The following is a 22,311-nucleotide window of genomic DNA, read 5'->3' on the forward strand; positions in this document are numbered from 1 at the left end:
CATAATGTGTCATCTCACATGTTTATGGTTTATTGTTTCTTGAACTGTTAAGTAGGTTGAATTACAATTTGTCTATCATCACGATTGTTGTTTTTTGTTGTTTACTTGTTTTAGGTGTTCGAAGAAGGAAATGAGAGATAGATGGAGCGAGCAAGTAAGGTCATAATCAAATGGGATAAGTGTACTAAGGAATCAATCCTTATTTTTGCTTGTTTTTAATTGATAGGTTTTGTGTGAACTTTTGTAGTATCACAATTTCCCTTTAGCTCTATTTTCTCTACCTTGTTTACTGCTCTAGGTTTGAAATTTACAGTAGCAAGTATGGTCTCAACCTTTGATTTTTTTTTAATTTCTTTTTCCTTACACCCTTGGTTAGCATGCTTATTTTGCTAACAGTCATGCCAATCAACATGATATACACAGAAACAGTCGTGTCGACCCCCTTCTAGCACTTATCGTTAGTTAGGTAGTCACGTCGATGCCTATAGGTAAAGATTAGGGTTCACCCCAAATGTCAACCAATGTGTCTTTCTCTCTTCATTTCTTCCTTGTAACTTATTTAGGCTATGTTCTGCCTGACTAGAAAGCTTCATTTAGCTTGGTTTGTGTGCTTGCTTGGTTTAGCCCACCCTCTTATGTGTTAAGTTTGGCTCTGTGTGAAGTTATTTTTTATTTTTTCTTTGAATCCCTTAATCAACACTAGTTGTTAGTTAGGTAGTCACGCCGATCAAGCCATCAGCCCTGGTTGCACTATTGGTTAGTCATGTTTGCCATGAATATCAGTGCTAGTTGTCAGTTAGGCAGTCACTTCAATCTCTAAGTTAAGAAAAAATTGGAATTTCTCGCATTCCATTGCTAATGTGTCTTGACCCTCAAACTCTCCTCATCCTCCCAAAAGTGACTAGGATTCTTTTTTTTTTGGTTTTGATTGATTGATTGGCTTGAAGTTTCATTACTTGACTTTTTTTTTTGAGTTTTTTGAATGGTTTCTATGACCCTAAGGCATCTAGGTTAATTACCATTCATTTGCTTGTTTACTCATTGTGTCAACTTGTTGATTTGATGCTTCATTTAATCCTTCTTTCAGTCACAGCATCTTCATTGCTTCATTTTCAATTGAATGAGTGAAAGGGTCTCATTTTTTCTCTTATTTTGAGTGTCACTTTTCTCTTTCCAGGCATAGATTACATTGCGTGGTTTGTCAATCGAAGCATTTATGTGTTTGGTTTGTTTGATTTAGGGAAGAAGTTGGTTTTAGTTTCATTTATCCTGATTTGGTTTTAGTCGATGCTTGTTGTTTGGAATTGGGAAAATTTTCATTAAAGTGCTTTATGTGAAAGATTGATTTTTCATTTTATGAAAAGAAGAACATCATTCTAGTTTACTTAATTGAAAATATTTCATTAGTAGCATTATTGAGAAACTAGAATTGCATCATCATAGGCATGGAAATGAAATGAAACTTATTTTGTTGTTAACGGAAGATTAAGTGCATTTAGGACATATCTTAGTGAAAGATTTCATTCATTGATTGTCGCATTGATTGTGTTCTCTCTATCCCTCAATTAGTATTGATTTTCATGGAAGACAAAGATCTATTTTCTCATATAGCTACATGTACGAGTTTTTTCAGATGACAGCAGTAGGGCCTTGTAATTGAAACCTAATTCAAGATCAACCATTAAAATTTATTTAATTAACCTAAGGAAGCATTGAAACTTAACGCTCACATTTAGTGGTCTAGGCTAAAGACGTTTTACAACGTCTTTAAACCTAGCAGCTATCGTTCGCTTTGGCACTAGACAATGCTAGTACTAACTTTTTCTCCCCATACTGTCGAGTATATAAAGGGAGACCCAACTAGGCTGCAATCCTTTATCCATAGGAAGCCAAGTCCGCTGCCTTGTAAACATGATACACCGAACACAACATTCGGGAGATTATCTGCCCCTACTTCTTGGTTCGTTGAGAGTTATTCTGCAGTTCACGGTTATGTGGTAATCTTTTTTCCTAGAATAACCTGATTAGTAATTTTTGATGTTTACTGACTCTTTAAATTTGGAAAAATCATCGAGCACTTGTCCTTTCAAGCTTGTTAATTCCAAAAGTGACTAGAGTCACCTTTCGTCCTTTTCTCAATTCTTAAAATATGAAAAGGAAAAGTTTTGTTTCACTATCTTAAAAGTAACGGCCCATGAAATATTCCTGGATAAATTTATCTTCCTTAGTGATTCTTTAGGGTCGATTCAAATGGCAACATTCCTAGAGTCCACCAGTCAAGGATTCCTCTCGGATGGGATCCTGGTCCTTTTCCTTCTTTTGGAAATTCTAGTGCTCCTTATATGGCAAAATTGTCCCTCCTTGGGTTAACCATTGGTTTACCTATCTAGTTATTTTCAACCTCGGTGGTCCCGAGTGTCCAAACTCCTTCTCCGCCATCTCCTTCATTCGTATCATGTCATGATGAATCTAAGGTTGACCCCTCACCTTATTCCCTCATTTCTTGAACCTCCTCTTCTACTTCGCTTGGTGAATGTTTGAAATCCAGTAACCAAGAGGCAAAGAAGAAGAAGAAGAAGAAGAAGTCAAATAAGCAAGAGGTAAACCGTGCAACTATTACTCCAAATGTACCCCTCGTCGACAAACCTTATGATCCTTTTTGGAAGGTAAAATTCCCTTGTAGGTTGTGTACGGGTGGCCATATCCTTCGAGACTGTCTTGGCATTCCCAGAGTCTTAGAGGTACGGTCTCAAAACCTGAACCAACCATCCCCGTTGACCTCTGCAGATCATGTCGATATTACACCCTCAGCTAGCGATAATAAGAATAAAGGAAAGATTAGATTCCCTTGTACATTATGTGAAGGAGAGCATATTCTTCACCGTTGTCCTCTTATGGATAAAGCTTCCAATGTTTTGGAAAACCTTGCAGCTCCTCACCCCCAAATTCCTGTTGGTTATCGAAGGCCTTCTTCTAACACTCTCCCAGTTGGTCAAGAGATTAACTTAGGTTCATCTCTTTCTTCTCCTGCTCTTCCTGAATGAGACTGTCTTATGTATTTTACCGACCAACCATTGGTTGAAAAGAGTGTCGGCTTAGTTCCGCAACCAATTTCTTACTCTGCTCCAGGAGAGAGTGGTGATCATACTACTCATGGTCTTCTTGTTTCCTCAGATTCTCATGAATCGAAGAGTGACCCTCCTACCTTGATTGTTCAAGATAGTCATCTCCTATTCCTGTACAACATGGGGGTAATCATATGATGACCCCACCAAGTAGTTATGTCATTTCTTACGATGGAAGTTGCTTGACTACTTTGCACCTTCCATCTTATGTGCCTTTCCAGATCATGGTACAAGCCTATAATATGGTAGTACATGGTAAGCTTTGGGTTCCCCACAACTTGTGCCTATCACTCAAACTATTAGCTTTCAAAAGAGGAAGTAGTCAACACTTAGGGGTCCTTTCCAAGTTCCCTATTACATTGGGAGGGAAGACCATTTATAGATGCAATGGTTGTCCAAGCTCCCTTGGATTTCAATCTTCTCCTTGGACGTGACTATGCTTATGTCATGCGAGCTCTAGTTTCTTCATTTTTCCATGTGGTTTGTTTTCTGCAGGAAGGGAGAATTGTAACTATTGATCAAATGTCATTCATTGGTCACCAGGTGCCTCCTTTGCAACCATCATCCCCCATTGGCTCTTGTTTGCAAGCAGTATCTTCCCCGCCACAGGTCAATTATGTGGCTATCCATTCCATCTCCACAGCTGTTGATGATCACATAGATGGTATAATAAATTATGTTTTGGGGGCATTGGAACCCGATATGTCTTAGGTACTAAATGACATGCATTCTTCCAAGAGCCTGGTTCTTCCATCTAGGGAAGACCTCTTGGAAGCCATGTTCTTGTATGGTCCATGATCAAATTATGAGGATAGTTCTTGGTCTTGTGTCAACCTTGTTAAAAATATGAAACAAAGGGTGTGAGCATAGTTCCTTGTCTTCTGTCAAGCTTGTTAAAAAATGAAACAATGGTCTTAGGGATAGTTCTTTTATTGTGTCAACCTCATTAAAAGTGAGGCACCTCCCATTTCCAATTCAAGTCTTTCCTGGATCTCGAAACTAAACCTTCATTCCATCCACCTAGTTGACTGAAATGAAGCTTAGGGGGCATGTACCTCAATTTAGTCATTATGTTGGGGCCATGGAACCTTATAGCAAGAATAGTTTTTCATTTCAAGCTTGTGTAAACATGAAACCTAATCCAAGCAGAGTTCTCCATGGTTCAAGCTTGTGTAAAAATGAACCCATGCCCAGTTTACATCTCATTATTCCCATTTTTATCGGTTAATTTCTTCTAGATGAGCCTTGGTTATTTCATTCCATTGCCACCATCTCCTTGGCCAAACATATGATTTCACTTGGTTGTTCTCATTTCATGATGAACTATAACAATGAGTGGTTTTATTAGCTAGCCTCTTGACCATTACACGTTTTGAGCAGTTCCACCATTGCCAGAACCAATTGCTTCCCTTTATACCACTCGTTCCTCCAAGACGAGTCACCTTTAAGCTATTTTTTGACTCGTAATATTGTAGAGTACTTTTCCCTTTTGACACATAAAAGAGAATAAAATGGGGGGGTCCACTTTCAAACTCTTTTCTGACCCTTCAAACACGAAAATATTGTCGATCTGTTTTCATTTTCTACTTGTTAAAGGTTGTGAAACCTCATGAGCCCAGTATACGTTAACCCCTTTTTGGGGCTGGGATTCACTATTTATGAAAAAGGTACTCCTTTACTGAAATGGTCAAGCGGTTCTCTCAAGTGTCATTTTCTACCTTCTCGGGCTCCAGAGACACAAATGTACGAAGAGGGACCATGTGGAGTTTTCTTTTCCATGTCTTTTTCAAACTCTCTAAACGTGAAAAAGATACCGAGTTACACCTTTGTCTAATTCATTAAAATACTAAACGACATCAAATTCGTCACCATGATGAACATGAGCTTCTCCTTCCTAGGGTTCATTAAACTTACTAGGTCAGATTCATCTGAAGGATGAACTTATAGTGCAAGCATATATTATCCCCTTCATGCTTGCGACTTAAAAAAAGGGGGTACCTGCCAGAAATGGTGAGGGAAAATTTGGAAATCCAATCAGTTGTGTGGGCAGCTCATTCTTAAACATGACACTCTTTGCTTCGTGTCGAGTTGGGATATCCTCCTTTTTATCACCGACCTTCCTGGGTTGGGCTATTTATTTTTACTTTCCATTTGATCTTGTCATGTCATCATGACCACCGATTCTATGGACCAAAAATCTTCCAAAATTTTAGTCGTGTTGCCAATATGTTCAAGGGTTTTCCTTCTGTAGTTATACTTACCTCTGATTCTCTGTATCATCCAAAATCATTTTTCATCCCTTTGTATCATGTCGACGATGTGGGATACATTATGGCCCTCCTTCGACACAACCACTTCTTGTCGGCTTCAACTCATTATCCAGGAATTTGACCAAGTGACTCCCTTCGAGTACCTTAGAGCTTCCATGCCCTAATGGAAAGTTATTCACACTCAAAAACAAGTTCACATCATTGGCTTTCAATCGGGTGATTGACTTTAGTTGCTTTATTCACATTTCGTGAATTGTGCTAATTGTACCTTGAGGACCATTTTCATTATTGGTGGTTTCTCCCATTCCTATTAACAATTTACATCATTGGTTGGTAATCAAGTGATTTTCTAACATGTTTGACATCGACAGATCTATTCAGATGTTAGAATTTGTAGTTTGATCAGGTCGTGTTGAAGCGTAAGACCTCGGGCTCAGAGAAAAAATGTCCAAGTCATAAGGTGGTGTGACACAATTGTACTGATATGCATGTCTCTCTGAGATGGATAGCTGGGACCATACCATGATTTGCCATATGTGATCCTTTTCATAACTGGATGGCTATAACCATACCTTGGTTTTGATATGATCATCTTTATCGGATGGCTACACCCATACCTGGATCCATTTACTGATCATTCTATGGATAGCTGCATCCATGCCATGATTGACGTATCATTTAGTAGAGTTTTCAGTAATGTATATGTATTTGTACTTGCTTGCATTTTTTCTGACGAGAGACTCCAATTCCCCACACTGATTCATAAAGCATTTCACCCCTCACTCTAGTTCGGCCTTCATGCTTTAGGGGGAATTTGTTACATAGCATTTTGTCACTATCCATGTGATCCCCATTCCATGATCATGGAGGACCTTTACAGTGAACCCTACATGCTTTCCCTTCATGAAGAAAATCCCATTGTGTTCCTCTTCATGAGCAGAACAATTCCGTTTTGCATCATTTCCCAAAAATCTTCTTTTCTCCCCAGTTTACAACACCGAAGTTAATGAGAAGTGTCTTCCCTGCATCGATATGTAGGGATTAACACTATCCCTAGCACCGACTAAAGAAACTAAGCCTTGTTCCAGTCGCATCGATCTTCTTTTTGAAAGTTTTTTAAATAAGGAGCCGAAGCTTCCAGCTCTAGAAGCTTCATAACGGAAGTCTAGTAAAAGGTTGGGTCAGATGGAGTCGAGGATGTTAATTTGGGCTCCTTTCCCCTATAAGGATGGAACTATGTCAATATATAAGACCTTCTCCCGTGAGAAGATGAACTATCTCCCATCCATTCACGCTATCTAAACCTCCCTTTTTCCCAAGCACAAGCTAGTGTTAATGTTGGTGTGCTAGTGTTAATTAAGTTTGGAGTAAACAACAAGCTATTCATATTTGTAGTTCTCTAGTTATGTGTGGGGGAGAAGTATGAATTTGGTTTAGTGTGAAGCCTAAAGGGAAGAACCTTAAAACTATCATTGTTGAAGCCATCATGGAATGCTAACAGAAGTGTGTGAGAACTTGTTTTTGTCGCAAGAGAACAACAACGTAAAGGAAACGGTTGTAATCTATCCTTTATTCAATATATATGCAACTATATCCTGATTTACTACATAATGTGTCATCTCACATGTTTATGGCTTAATGTTTCTAGACTTGTTAAGTAAGTTGAATTACAATTTTTCTATTATCACGGTTGTTTGTTGTTGTTTACTTGTTTCAGGTGTTTGAATAAGAAAAAAAGAGATAGGTAGAGCAAGCAAGCAAGGTCATCACCAAACAGGATACGTGTACTAAGATGCAGGCCCTCATAATTGGTTCTAACCTAAGGAAATCCTTCATAGAATGTATTGGTTGTGGCTAGACCCATTATCGCGCTAGAGGAATTGTTTATGTCTGCACTCATAATTTTGCTTCACCATACTTCTCCAGCCAGGGCCAAAACCTCTCACCTATTTAGAGGAAGACCTGATCAAAATTAATTTTTTAGATCTCCAGTTTATAGGTACCAAGACCATTACACAAACCCTCGACTCTAGCATCCTTTCAAGAACCTTGTCACCAAACTTGATACTTTGCCTCTTCCTTCATTCTTCCTTTCTCACAATGCTTTCATCAACTTCTTATCGAGAAACTTGGTCTCTATCCTTCTTACTGCTTCTCCTTGGATTCCATAGAGAATATTGGTCTCTAGGTCTTGACTTTAACCTCCTAGAAGGGTCTTTTTCTCTAGTTACCCTATCTTCGCACTTCCCAAAATATTATGCTGCCTAGACTTGGCACTGCCCCAGAAGATTCTGATGCCCAAAATAAATTTCGTTGTCCTAGAATATTCTGATGCCCAGAAGAAACTTCGATGTCCCATAATAAACTCTTCTTCTCTTCATATAGCCTAGAATAAACTTCACTTTTATTTCATTCATACTCCTCTTTTAGGTCCTTCTTCTCTCTTCGTTTTTACCCTAGATTTGCACTTCTTCTTATCTCATGTAAGTCGATTTTATTGTCTTCAAATAGAGGATGATTTAGTATTTATATAAACCTCCTTCACCTCCATTTAGGCCGACTTGACATCTAGAGTTAGGCTGACTTGATCTACTAGCTTCCTTTGATCATTTGTAGGCTGACTTGATCTACTAGCTTCCTTTGATCATTTGTAGGCTGACTTGACAACTAGAGTTAGGTCGACTTGATCTAACAACTTCCTTATCATTTGTAGGACGACTTGAAGAGGTTTGGTGACAAGTTCTTGGAGGAAACTTTACATAGATAATATTGACCCTTTACAAAGTGTAACATGACTTCATTTATGTGAAAATGACTCTTACATTTTATGACAAGATGACACATAAATCGTAAAGACTTTCAATTAAATTTTTGACTCAAAAACAAAAACCCTGGCTCATGAAACCGATGAAGCAAGTCAATAATTTTTTTATTTTTTTTTTATTTACATATTATTTCATGAAATCATATTTACATGTCATTATGTATACCGAACCTAGTTACACTTTTCAACATTTCTCATCTTTAGTGAATGAAATTGTCATGAATAACATTCATGTATTTTATTTCGAGAAATTTAACCATTTATATCCCACATGAATGTGGATATATGTAATACATTATCAATATATTTATGCTCTTACTCACTTATTTTGATGAAAATGGGGTGCATTTCTATGTTCATGGGTCACTGCATAGCCCTTCTTATTGATGTGTGATAATAATAGACACCAAAAATTTATGAGAGAGATAATATTTTTACAACCCATCATTCATTCCACATTGATTGAGTATACATTCGATGTAGAAAATATTTTTACAACACATCATTCATTCAACATTCATGAAGTGTCCATTTGACACTGATTAAGAGCCATTTTTCCACCTATATCCTTTGATAACAAGAACTTTTCATGACTGAACTTTCCATGTCTAAATAAACAGGGATATTTTTCTCCTTAAAACAAAATGTAGTCTCTTTTGAATAGGGTTTAAATTATTTTTTCATATTACCCTAGAAGAAAGGAATAAAAATGAAGGAGCCCCTTTCTTATTCAAACACATTAAAATTTATAAGAAAAGCCAGGGAAATTTCATAAAAATGGAACTAGAGAATATGGTAATGAAAGTGTTGGAAGTGTCAGTCACAAAATTGAGGTGCAAAAATTTAGGTGTAGTGAGTTCAAAGACCTAGTCAATCCTCAATAGGTAATGTTCAAAATTTTTTAGTAAACGCTATTTTCCATGGTAGTCTCTTGCACTCAAGGTAATATTCCAAGAAATTTCTACTAACTTGTTCATTTCTGGTAATAATTCCCATCTCCATGCCCAAGAACATTAGGCTTCAGAATGTTACTCTTTGTCATTGCAATGTGAACAGTGGTGTAATGGTGATAGAAGTGATAAGTAGATGTTGGATGGGGTACTCAATATGGAGAAGGTGAGAGAAATTGTGACTACTATAGGAAGTAGAAGACTAATGAAACATTGATCTAATTTTTATAATAACATCTTAAGTCATCAATAAAATTGGTACAAGGGTTTCATGTGATATTTGATATTTATTTTTTATGACATGGTTAATGATCATTTAATATGGTAAATCAAAATATTAGTATAAATTACTCATGAGGATGCCTTTTGGAATTGAGCCTCATTGAGCTTAGGTTTGGGGATATATGTCCACTCTCCTATGTTCTATAGTTTGGGTAATAAATAGAAAAATATTTACCTTTTGTTTCCTTGGAAATTTTCAATGTCCTTTGAAACAGGTGCTTTGAGCTATTATTTATATTACAGTTGAAATTTTTATCCTTGCACTTGAGTTCTTGAGGAACTGGATTGCTACTAAAAATATATTTAGCCACAGAGAATTGGTTGACTCATAAATTTTGTGGCAGAGCACTCAAATTTTATTTTTAACTAAAGGATGATATAAATCTTTAAAATAATAGTCCTTTGAGGTAGCAACATTGTATTTTTAGGTAGTGACCTAGAAATTAAACATACAACAAAAGAAAAGAACAAAACTTTTAACATATCAAGATTATTTAAACAATGCCAAGTACCTCAGGAAGGAATATTTATTACTAGCATTTAGAATGTCATGGCGTTTCTTTAATTTCACTGATCTGAACCACTACCCACAACAAGGTGTTTCAGATGACTCTCCACCTAACTGTATTCTTAGTTTCTGAGTTTATTTCAATATCTAGCCACCCCCGAGCCCTCTACCAACTTACTATTATTAGTGATCTTCTTCCTCTAGCCATTCCTTCCTCAAGAATGAGTGAATGAATGCTTCTCATCTCCCTTTTGATATATAAGTAGAACAAAGTATTGTAAAAATAGAAAGGAGATTAGAAAGGGGTTTGCATGTTCACAATCCATGTGTCATGATGAAGTTTTTATTTCTTTTTATTTTATTTACTTATTATTACCTTTTTCTTCATTATTTATTAGTTCATTATTATTTTTCCTTCATCATTTGCTATTTTATTATTATAGTATCTTCTTCTTTATTTTTAATTTATGTATTTACATACTTTATTTGCTACTTTTTATTTTATCTGTTATTAATATTATTATTTTGGGGCATTACGTTCAAGATTGGTTTTTCCTTTTTATTCATATATTTTGAAGATAAATAAAATTCTACGTGCATGAAATGTAGACATCAAAAATTAAAATTTTCAATAAAATTGAGGAGAATCCTAATCTCCCTTATATTTTTATGCCAATACCATGGTTTTCATATGTGTGTGTCTTTTAAATAGTATTGTTGGAAGAAAAATTAAATTGACCTTGTTGGAGAAGGAGAATGATCTCCCTTCTTCTCCAATTCTATTGTGGAATGTTGTTGCAGATTTTGAATAAATTCTTCCTTTATTAAGGGCTTATGATATAATTTTAATATATGTGCATTAAATAGGAAAGTCACATATTATTCATCAATATTTTTAACTTTCACTGATCCATTATCATAAATTGTTTCTATTTCAAATTGACCTAACTAGCATGTTTGAGTATTTCATTGAAAATATTTAAATTTTGAACTAAATATGAGAGGCCAATCGTCGGGTTTAAAATATTTCATCTTAATTAATTTGTCATTCCATAAGATTCTTTGTTGTTAAATTATATTAGATATATGAATTACATCTTTTCTAGTTTTATCTAATTTATTTAACTATGCTAACCTTTGTTTTTGTGCTTTTGAAAGGTCTAACCTCATTCTTGCTTCTCCTCCAAATGGTTCCACTTTGAAATCTATAGGAAGAAAATATTTCTTTTGATACACCAGTTCATATGGGTATGTATACCAACATTATTCCATATCATCTAGTATGTCCAAACTTTTTATAGAAACCTATCTATCCAATATTTATGAAATAGATGAGCTATTATGATCAGAATGACTTCAGGAAACTTGTTTGTTGACTTCTTTTGTCTATGTGCTTTTGGGTGATATGGATTATACTTTTGATGTCTAATTTATACTACTCCGCAAATTTTTGGATGAATTGGATGTAAATTGTTCACCATGATTAGTAACAATTTCACTTGGGACACCAAAACGACTATATATATCTTCAAAAAAAAATTACACCACAGTATTTTTTTGTAGTAAATACAAATAACAATATACATTTTTTATATGGATGATGAAATAATTAGACGTAGAAATTTGGAGCCCATTTTTCAAATCACTATACAAGTACCTAAGGTTGTAGAGACATCTCATATGCTTGAACGAGTCTTCCCATTCTTTAAAAACTCTTGCATATTTTGATATATCATTTTGAATCATTAAAAAGGGTAACTCAATAACATCCATAAATAAGAACTTTACAGGAAGTTCTCTTATGAGAAAAATTTCTTTCACATGGCTCACCATGGCATGCTTACAATATATCTTTCAATCCATCCTCTCTTATGCAACTTTTAATGATCATGTTAGGTCTTCCTCGCAAAAATTTTCCTTCTATCCAAGAGTAAGGCGCATTGAGTTTGATAACCATTTCTTTCTCTTTTGATGGTAATTATGGTGGTAAATTTCTTATTTCGAACTAATTATTACTATTTGTAAACTAAGGAGATTTTGTAGAAATTGTAAGAAGATGATGATCAAGAAATTATCTATTACGAGAATTGTTGTATTATAGATATTTTTGATTCGGATCATCCACAGTATTGTGTGCCTCTTGTTGAAATTTTGAATCCAACCGGGATCCATGTTCATGAGAGAAGTAACAGACTAAATAAGGATCTTACCAACCAGAAAAAATAAATACCTAATGCATAAAAACAAAAAGCTACCTAATTTTTAAAAACTAAACCTAAGCCTATGTGATACTAATTAATAGATAAAATATTTAATTTTTTTATATTAAATACAGTTGTTTTATTGTTGAGTAATATTTGATAATTTTCTATTTTAACTTTTGTTATGAATTATCCAATATTTTTAATTTATTCCCTAAAGCTTTTTAACTTCAGTGGAACATCCTCAACCTAATTAATTTGATAAAACTTATTATTAGATTATTTTATAAAATATGTAATAAATTAATATCTTTTAATAATAATAATATATATTTTTAATTATTAGTAAATTAATATTGATAAAACTTTATTAAAAACCAAAAAATTTATTTATTTATTTATCACTTATAAATTAATTAATTTTTTCACTTTTCATAAAATTTTATCAATATTAATTTACTAATAATTAAAAAAAAAATTATTATTATTATTAAAAGATATTAATTTATTACATATTTTATAAAATATTTTAATAATAATTTTTATAAAATTAATTAGTTTGAGGATGTAAATTTCACTTAAATTAGCAGAATCAAGCATATGTTGTTATGACAAAGAACAATAAATTTGAAAAGTTCGATCCTCGAAAGAAAAAGAGGAACATGGATACAGTAAGATGGTATGGGTGTTAAGAACTTGGGAACTACATAAGAGATTATCCTAAACGAGGTAAGGGAAAAATAAATAGGGAAGAAGCCCACATTACTGAAGAAGTGTAAGAGCCTAAGTCAAAGAAATGTAAGAATGAAGAAGTAAAATATCTCTACTATGACAGAGATGATTTTCTTCATTGAAAGGTACTTTTCACTTATAAAATTGTAGATAAAAATCAATGTATATAAGATAGGATGCATCTGATTAGAAGGTATAATCATCATAAAAACATTAGAAGTAATATATCATGACATGGTAAGCAAAAAGTATGTCTAGTACAAATTCTACTATTACAAATAATATGAAGCTCTTAGGAAACCTCATGAGGGAAGAAGAGGTCATAATTTTATAGGGTCAACATGGTCAATAACGAAACATTTGTCAGGTGAGGATATGAAATATCCTCAAGTCTATCTGATGGAATCCTCATCAAAGGATTCACCAATCAAGAAAGCAAGAAAATGTTTTTATCAGGAATTCCAACTAATGGGATTCAAGGAATGATGGTATGATGATAGAACAATGAAATAGGTTTGAAGGATAAGTTCCTTTTGAATGAAGCTACTACAAGAAGTCTGCATGGCCAAAAGGAAGATGAGGTATGTATGCTTAAATAAATTTTTATGAAGTTCATGTCATATGGTTGCAGATAATATGGATAAATATTTCCACCTTGGGAAATATGATCAAAATAAGAAAGAATATCCACCTCTGAAAGATTGCATCAAAGCATAAGTCTCCCTAGATGAAATCAACATAATATGTTCTCTTATGAATCATATGGAAGTTAACTACAATGGAGGAGCTCTAATTTGAAGCTTACGAGAATGAAATGTGAGAAAATATAGGAAGATATCATGATAATATGTAAAGAAGGTAGAAGGCACTCAACATCTGAAGTCCAAGAGAATTTGACTAGAAGTTCTCCTAGAAGGATGTGAAAGCTCTCATGGAAGATGGAAAAAGATAGAGACCCTTAAAAATGAATATTAGTGGGAGATGTGTCAATCTTCATGTAGGATGTTGATACCTACATGAATATCATGGTGAAAGATCATCACAAAGGTAATTTTGATTTAAAAGTGTTCATTACTTTTTTAACTAATGTTTGGATGGGCTTATGTAGGACTGCCAAAGAAAAATATGTGGATGAATTCCAAGCAGACCATATAGAAGGATGTAATGCCCTTACGAGAAATATAGCATCAAAGAATAATGCCATGAAGTAAAGCAAGTGGAAAAATATGATGGATCACTTTCTAATGAGTTGAGGACATGACTAACTCATGCATAAAAGTGATCGATGATCTGTGCCCTATGTAGAAGTTCCCAACTGATGAAGACTCCTTGATAAAGAAGAAATTCATGACATCGAAGGAAGGAGCCCTTCAAGAAGCTGATTATTCTAGGATCTCCACATGAGGAGTTATGGTAAGTCCCTAGCAAAGAGGGATCTCGAAAAGAAGTTTCTTACTTGAAATAAACTTGAACAATTCCTAAGAAAGGAACTTAAGGACATTCCTGTGTGATAGGAATGAGTACATTCCTTTAATGGAATATGTCCTCTTGATTTGAAAGGGAGCGAACGATATGTCATTCTGGTCTTCTCCTGGAAAGACAGAAGGGAGGATTGTGTAATCATTTTGCATCTGATACTCTTTGGGGATGAGATAAGGCATCCCAGGAAACTATGGTCATGGAGGACCAATATTCTTTGAGAATTGGGGAGTCCAAGATAAGAATAGTCCTCATGGATCACACCAAGAGAGAACCCATGTGGGGTATGTTCCGAGAGAGTTAATTGTGAGTATGCTTATAAATCATTGGTTTCACTATCATTGAGATTAGATCTTATGGAGAGATGGAGCTATTATTCAAGGCCTTGGTATGTAACAATGTTTTTTGATATGATGCTATAGAAATGAGTTACAAATATGACTTATGCTTAAGAGATTCTTTACATTGAGAAAGTCCAAGGTACCATTATTGAATACCTCCCTAGTTAAGAGGGAGTGTTGAAAAGTGTAACTAGGTTCGGTCTTCATAATGAAATGTAAATATGATTTTATGAAATAATACGAAAATAAAGAAAAATGAAATTATTTTATTGACCTGCGTCATGGGTTTCATGAGCAAGGGTTTTTGTTTTTGAGTCAAGACTCCAATTGAGCATTTTTATGATTTATTTTCCATCTAGTCATATAATGTAAGAGCCATTGTCATGTAAATTAAGTCATCTTATACTTTGCAAAAGGTCAATATTATATATGTAAAGTATCCTCCATGAACTTATCATCAAACATCTTCAAGTCTGCCTACAAACAATAAGGAATATGGTAGATCAAGTCAGCCTAAACAAAAGAAAAGGAGGTTTATATAGCCTAACTCGTCCTCTATTTGAAGACAGGAAACTCGACTTACATGAGATAAGAAGAAGTGCGAAGATATGGTAAAAAGGGAGAGAAAAGGAGCTGAAAGAGGATACGAATGAAAGAAAAGCAAATTTTATTCTAGGCTATACGAAGAAAAAGAACTCAAAAATCCAAGTCAAAATAAAGCACAAGGTTACAAGTATGATAAATCTACAGTTCAATGTTGTTACTGAAAGAAATATGGACATTATGAAAATTAATGTAGAGAGAAAAAAACTAATCGTAGTAATAAACCAAATGAAAATTTTGCTAAAGAAAATTAGAACCAAGACAACATGTTTTTACATTGCAGTGTAACACAATAAAGGGGAAACTGTGTATGGTTTCTAGACTAAGGTTGCAAAAATCACGTGATATGATACATAGAAACACTTTCCAATTTGGATGAAATTGTAAAGTTTGAAGTGAAATTAGGATTCATAACAAAGTGTCAGCCATGAGAAAAGGAAGAGTCAATATTCTAACCAGGAAGGGGGAGAAATAGTATATTTTAAATGTCTATTTTGTTCTTAGTTTGAAGCACAATTTGATAAGTGTTGGACAACTCATTCAAAAAGGATACATTTTTTTTTCAAAAAATGGAGAATGCATAATTTTGGATAGATTCCCAAGAAAGGAGTTGATTTCAAAGTTCAAATAATAAGCAATATAATTTTTCCCTCAAGATAAAATCAAATTTGAAGGAAGAAGGCGCACCAACACAACTGCAATGAATTCACAAGAAGATGGAAGAAATGTTGCAATTGTCACACAAACACACTTTCAAGCAGAGGTCAAGGATGAAAATTGGTTATGGAATCTAATATTTAGGAATATTAATTTTGGAGGTTGAAATGTGTGGCATAGGAAAGGCATGGTAACGGGATTTCCACTGGTAGAAAAATTGAACAGATTGTGTGAAGAATTCATCTTTGGAAAACAACATAGAGAATCATTTCGAGCAGAAACGTCAATAAGGACAAAGGCACCTTCATAAATTTTCCATTTAGATTTTCACGGACCAATGCATACAACATCAATTGGTTGAAGCTATTATTTCTTAACATTCATAGATGACTACACACTAAAGACATGGGTCTACATCCTAAGATACAAAAGTCAAGTGTTTGAAAAAATATGTTAGTAAAATTATCTTGTTGAGAAGCAACATGGACACTACATCAAACCTTTGAGAATCAACAAAGGTGGTGAATACATCTAGAATGATTTCCTACACTTTCACAGGGAGCATGGAATTCACAAACAATTTAGATCAAGGGTTAATCCTCATAAAAATGGTGTTGTAGAAAGGAAAAATAGGACCATTATGGAAATGAGAAGGAGTATGTTGAAGGAAAATCATTTTCCAAATGACTATTGGGCTGAATTTGTTGCTTACAAAACATACATCTTAAATAGGTGCCCAACCAAAAGTGTCAAGAATATTATTCCTAAAGAAGCATGGTGTTGAAGGAAACATAAGGTCACTCACATGGGAGTGTTTGGATCTATGAATTATGGAAATGTCCTAGATGAATTAAGAAATTTATACAACAAAGGAGAGAAATTAATATTTATGGGATATAGTGATGAATCCATTGCATACAAGCTCTACAATCCATTATCTGATAAGGTCATAATCAACAAAGATATGTAGCTTATAGAGGAATAAGAATGGGATGGAAGTTTGGAGAAGACAATCAAATTAAAAGAAGGTATACCACATCAAGACAAAGAGGAGTCAACAACAACACGTAATACTTCAATGGTGACACCACCTACACAAAGCAGTAATCAAGTAACATTGTCAACAAGAAATAGGACAATTTCGTGTAGTCAACTAAATAATCCTCCAAGTGTGCAACATAAGTAAACAACTCCACCTTATCCAAGTTCAACATCAAGTGAAATTTCAAGTCCCTATTTGGAAAGCATGAGAAGACAAAAAATAATAAATTTAAGTGAAATTTATTAGAAGAATGAATTTCATAGAAATGTAGCTCTGAATTCCTTATTTTCTTTATTTTTTCATGTAACCTAATTCATTTTGAATATGTTATCATTGAATAAAATTGGGCAGCATCAATGAATGAAAAACTAGAGGCAATAGAAAAGAGTGGCACAAGGGAGTTAGTGGATCTTCTAGAAGGAAAAGAGGTCATAGGTGTCAAGTGGGTCTGTAACACCAAAATAAATGTTGAGGGAAGGATTGAAGGACATGAGTTAAGACTGGACATGAAAGGATACAAGAAGTAGCGTGAAAGAGATTATGCATAGACAGTTGTGCCAATTGCAAGAATGGAGAAAGTACAGAGAGTGTTGTTAATTGACGCGCAACATAAATGAAACTTATATCAAATGTACCTGAAATCAACATTTTTTAGTGGAGTATTGAAAGAGGAAGTGTATGTGGGATAGCCACCTAGTTATGAAGTTCAAGGACAAGAAGACAAAGTGTAGAGACTAAAGAAAATATTTTTTTGGATGAAATAAGCATTGCATGCATCGTATAACATGATAAATCCTTACTTGTTGGATAATGGCTTCATCAAGTGTGATGAAGAGCCTAATATCTACATCAAAGACATGACAGTAAGCTATTAATTGTTTTTTTATATGTATATTATTTAATTTTCCCTGGAAATGATAATATTCTCATTGTTGATTTCAAGGAAGTCATTAAAAGATAGTTTGAAATGACATATTTGGGGTCGTTAAGATACCTCTTAGGCATAGAAGTAAAGAAAAAAGAGGATGGATTCTTTATTTATCAAACGAAATATGCATCAAACATATTGAATAGGTTTAATACGTAGAACAAAAAGCCTGCATCAACTATAACTCTTATGGATTTGAAATTAAGCAAAGAAGATAGTGGCAACAATGTCCATCTGACATTATACAAAAGTATGTTTAGCAGCATGATGTATTTGATAGTTACTAGACCTGATACAATGTATGTAGTGAATTTCGTTTTAATATTCATAGAGACACCAAAGGATTCATGTTGGCAAGAAGCCAAAATAATTTTCATGTATGTCAATGAGGAAAATAAATATGGTGTTTTATACATTGCAACAAGTGATTTCAGGTTTGTTGGTTGCACTAACAGTGATTGGGTAAGAACTTTTGATGATAGAAAGAGAACATTAGGCTATTCTTTTGATGTTGGTTTAGGAACCATTTCATTGGCTTCGAAAAAATGACCAATAGTGTCACTATTGATAGTTGAATTTGAATATGTTGTAGCAACAATGAAAACATGTCAAGATATTTGGATGAGAATAATGTTAAATTATTTGTGGTATGAACAAGAAGGAATGACAACAAACTATTGCGACAAGAATTATGAAATTACACTATCCAAGATTCTTTTTCCACAAATGGAGCAATCACATTGACATTAAGTATTTTTTATTAGATATTTGATTAACAATAGGGAAATTGATTTGCAACATGCAAGTCACAAGAAAAATTTGCAGATTTCTTTACAAAGCCATTGACCAAAGAGAGTGTCTTCCATTTGAGAAACTATTTGGGCATTTTAAACTCGATAAGTATGATTAATGGGGATTATTGGAATTATTCACACCTAACAAATCTTAATGTCTAATAGTGTATCCATACTAGGAGTACACAACAAATTGACTTGCGTATTTTGGTTTCTGGTATAGGATGAGAATGTAAATGAAATTATGAACTCTTATAGAATCTCTCCATTACTACATTACATCATACAATGAGGAACAAAGAGATATATATGAAAGTTTGGTGAATGGTAAATAACCATTATTTATTACACAACTAAAGGATGAACTGCACGGGAAATTTCAAAAACTTTAATTCCCATATTTGCCTGCATGTTTTAGTGGGATGTCATATAGTTTTTTGTCTCGCGAAATGAACTTGAGAGTCCTCAGCCAAGAATCATGGAGACAATTTTGGTGGGTGCATGAAACAATTTTTTTATAGTGTTTTACAACGTGAAGGGAGTGAGTTTAAAAACATCTATAATATGTGTTTTGATGGTGTTTAAGAGGAGTTGCAACCTCCAATTCGTGCAACTATATCTCTCTTTATGAAATTTTAATTAAAGATATATTTTTCCCTTTTGTGCTCTTCCAAAAAAATTTTATGTCTAGTTCTTACTGCGCAAATACTCAGTTTCACCTTGTCTATTACTGTGTGTTATTTCCGAGTTTTTATTTTTTTACTTTACTATCACGTGAAATATTTTTTCTCTTCTTTTCTTACTGTGCATGACTTCTAGAATTTACACTTTGTTTCTACTGTCAAGTGACTCCTTATTATTTCACTTGCGTCGTGGTCACTTTTGTTTACTGCTCTTCCTCTATTGTCATGTGGCATCTTAGGTTACTTTTAATTTTGTGTTGTTTTTTTTGTATCTAGAGATCTGTAAGTTTTTTTTTTTAATTTCCAAACCAATGATGTGCCTTCCATAGTAGGCTTATTTCTGGTTTAAATTCGTTTGCACAAACTATGAGTCTCTTAGAAAATCATATCCTAATGTTATGATGTGTGTCGTGACTATTGACCCCTGTGAGACGAAATTCTCTTATCCGATAACCTTTTTAACAAAAATATGATTTGGTTTCAGCTTCAGGGAATTTTATTAAGTTAAAATCAATTTCTATAAGAGAACATGAAGATTGTCATTTTGGAAACAATAAGTAAGACTCTAGGTTAGTTTCTTATAATATTTTGGAAACTTAACTTTAGAATAAGATGTTAGTATTATTTTTGCAAATAATTCTCACCATATGGGATGATACGGTATCATTTTCAATTATTATTGTTTTCATCTATATATCATATAGACTTGTACTGTCGATATTTACCTCTCTCGGTTCTTAAGCTTTATTAAATTCAAAATTGTTTTGTATCATGTTTGCATACCTATGCTCATCAACAAAGTAAGAAGATCCTCAAACTTTTGTGGAACTTTCCACGTTGGGATGTAATAGGAATCATTAGTAGTAGATACCCTAGCCAAAAATAAGAACATTCAAAATGTATCTCGCGACGACAAAAAGTAGTGAAATTTCATATTAAAATCTTGTAAATTTTCTTCAAAGAAGAGAAAACATTTTAGGGATTCCTGCAACATTAGTTGCAAACTTGTCTCAATTTACCCTCCTTAAGAAGACACCCATTGCTGGCTAGAAAGAAGCAGCCAAGGAAAACCTTCCTCTAATCAATTTTTTCTTTTACTTGAAAGTTCTTGAAAAACACTTGAAGTTAAAAGTAAAATTTCCTCACCATCATTATCATCTTCACGAAAGAGAAAAAATGTCTACCACCTTGAAATCTCCACTCAACAAATGATTTAGTTATCTACTTTACGTTCCTACTTAAAAGGATCACCCTTTTCTAAATGAGTGTGAAAGTGGGAAAAGGAAATATTTTCTATCATCAAATCTAAAATTAATATGCATTACCACTTGATAGATTTCAAGAGAAACTCTTGATGAGCTGCAATATTGTGACAAGAATGTTACAACTCACGAGGATATCAACTTAAATTATCAACCAAGGGTTCGTACAAACTTAAGAGGTGTCGACACTATATGTGCAACATGAAATGTGTCCTTATTTCATTGCTATGATGAAATGAAGTGAATGTCATGAAATCCAAGCCAAAACTAATTGGAGAAATGGAAAGGAGACCTAATTAATTTTGCAGAGAGGAAATCCTAATTAATTTTGCAAAAAGGAATGACTATTATACTTTGCATGAATGTGAAGGTTAATCCTATTTACAAAAATATAAACATTAACCTATTTCCAGAGTGTGAATAGTACATCAAAAGGGAACCTAGTCTATGCAATAGACATAAAAATGTTCGAAATGGAAACCATAACATAAGATGTATGAAAGAAAATGAAAACATTCTTTAATTACTGCATTCAAGAAATATTTTTTCAACATAGTTGATAAGGTACTTCATGAAGTAATCATCAAATCATCATTATGCTCTTCAAGTCATGAATTTGTCCATTAACCATAACTGTATATGTGAATTGCAAAGGACAAGAGGTAAGGATTAAGAGATATTTTGGTCTTACTCAATCATGGTTCAAATCATATACGTAATTATTCAAACATAAGGGACAAAATCCAAGATTTGCAGAATAACTGGTTAAGTTTACATGTGGTACAAGAGTGCTACAGGAGGTGCTATAACAGGCTCTCATTTTCTACATGAGCGAGAGGACTTGTTGAATGCATAAGTAACTCAAATTGAAATGGGATGTGAAATTTTACGCTATTAAGTAGGATCTACTAGGACACTATTCCAAGTTAAATTACTCCAAAATACCCCTGCTAAAATGTGCTAAAAAAACATAAAATTACTACTCTAGAAAATTGAAATTCAAAAATAGTGACATAGTTAGCTTACCAAATTCCTAATCTAATCAAATTAAAATTCTATAGGGTAAAGTTTATTATTAAATTTAATATGTTTATGACCTATATAAGTGGAATAAACTCATATAAATGTAGTTAACATATTATAAAAAATAACAAACAATTACTACTATTTTACTATAAGGGATTTCAAGAAATTCTAGATTTTTGAACTAGTAGACCAATCCAAGTAGCTAAATGATGAATATGTCTTCTCAAAGGTTTTATAAGGATGTATCATGATTTTTAATCTATAAATAACCTAAAAAACAACTCACTTCAATAATTTAACCAATGTAACCTACAACCAACGAAGCATGAATAGTAAATGCAAAAATAAGAAATTCAAGTGAAAAAGACATTCAAAGGAGATAAATAAATTGTACAAGAGGAATCTTAGGCTCCTGGGATGGTCAAGCCCAAAGAAAAGTAGAGTCCTATGGATGAAACTAAGCATTATAGGCTGAAAATGACATTGAACTTCATTATTTGAATCACTCCAAGTACATCCCTGCTAGAAATGAAAGTGGAGTTGCTAAATAACATTTTTTTCTCCACAAGAAGACTAAGAAATACATGTCCCTAGAGGCCAATTA

This window comes from Pinus tabuliformis, chromosome 9 (assembly GCF_031772625.1).
Source record: "Pinus tabuliformis cultivar Carrire ecotype Pingquan chromosome 9, CPIR1, whole genome shotgun sequence".
NCBI lineage: Eukaryota > Viridiplantae > Streptophyta > Pinopsida > Pinales > Pinaceae > Pinus > Pinus tabuliformis.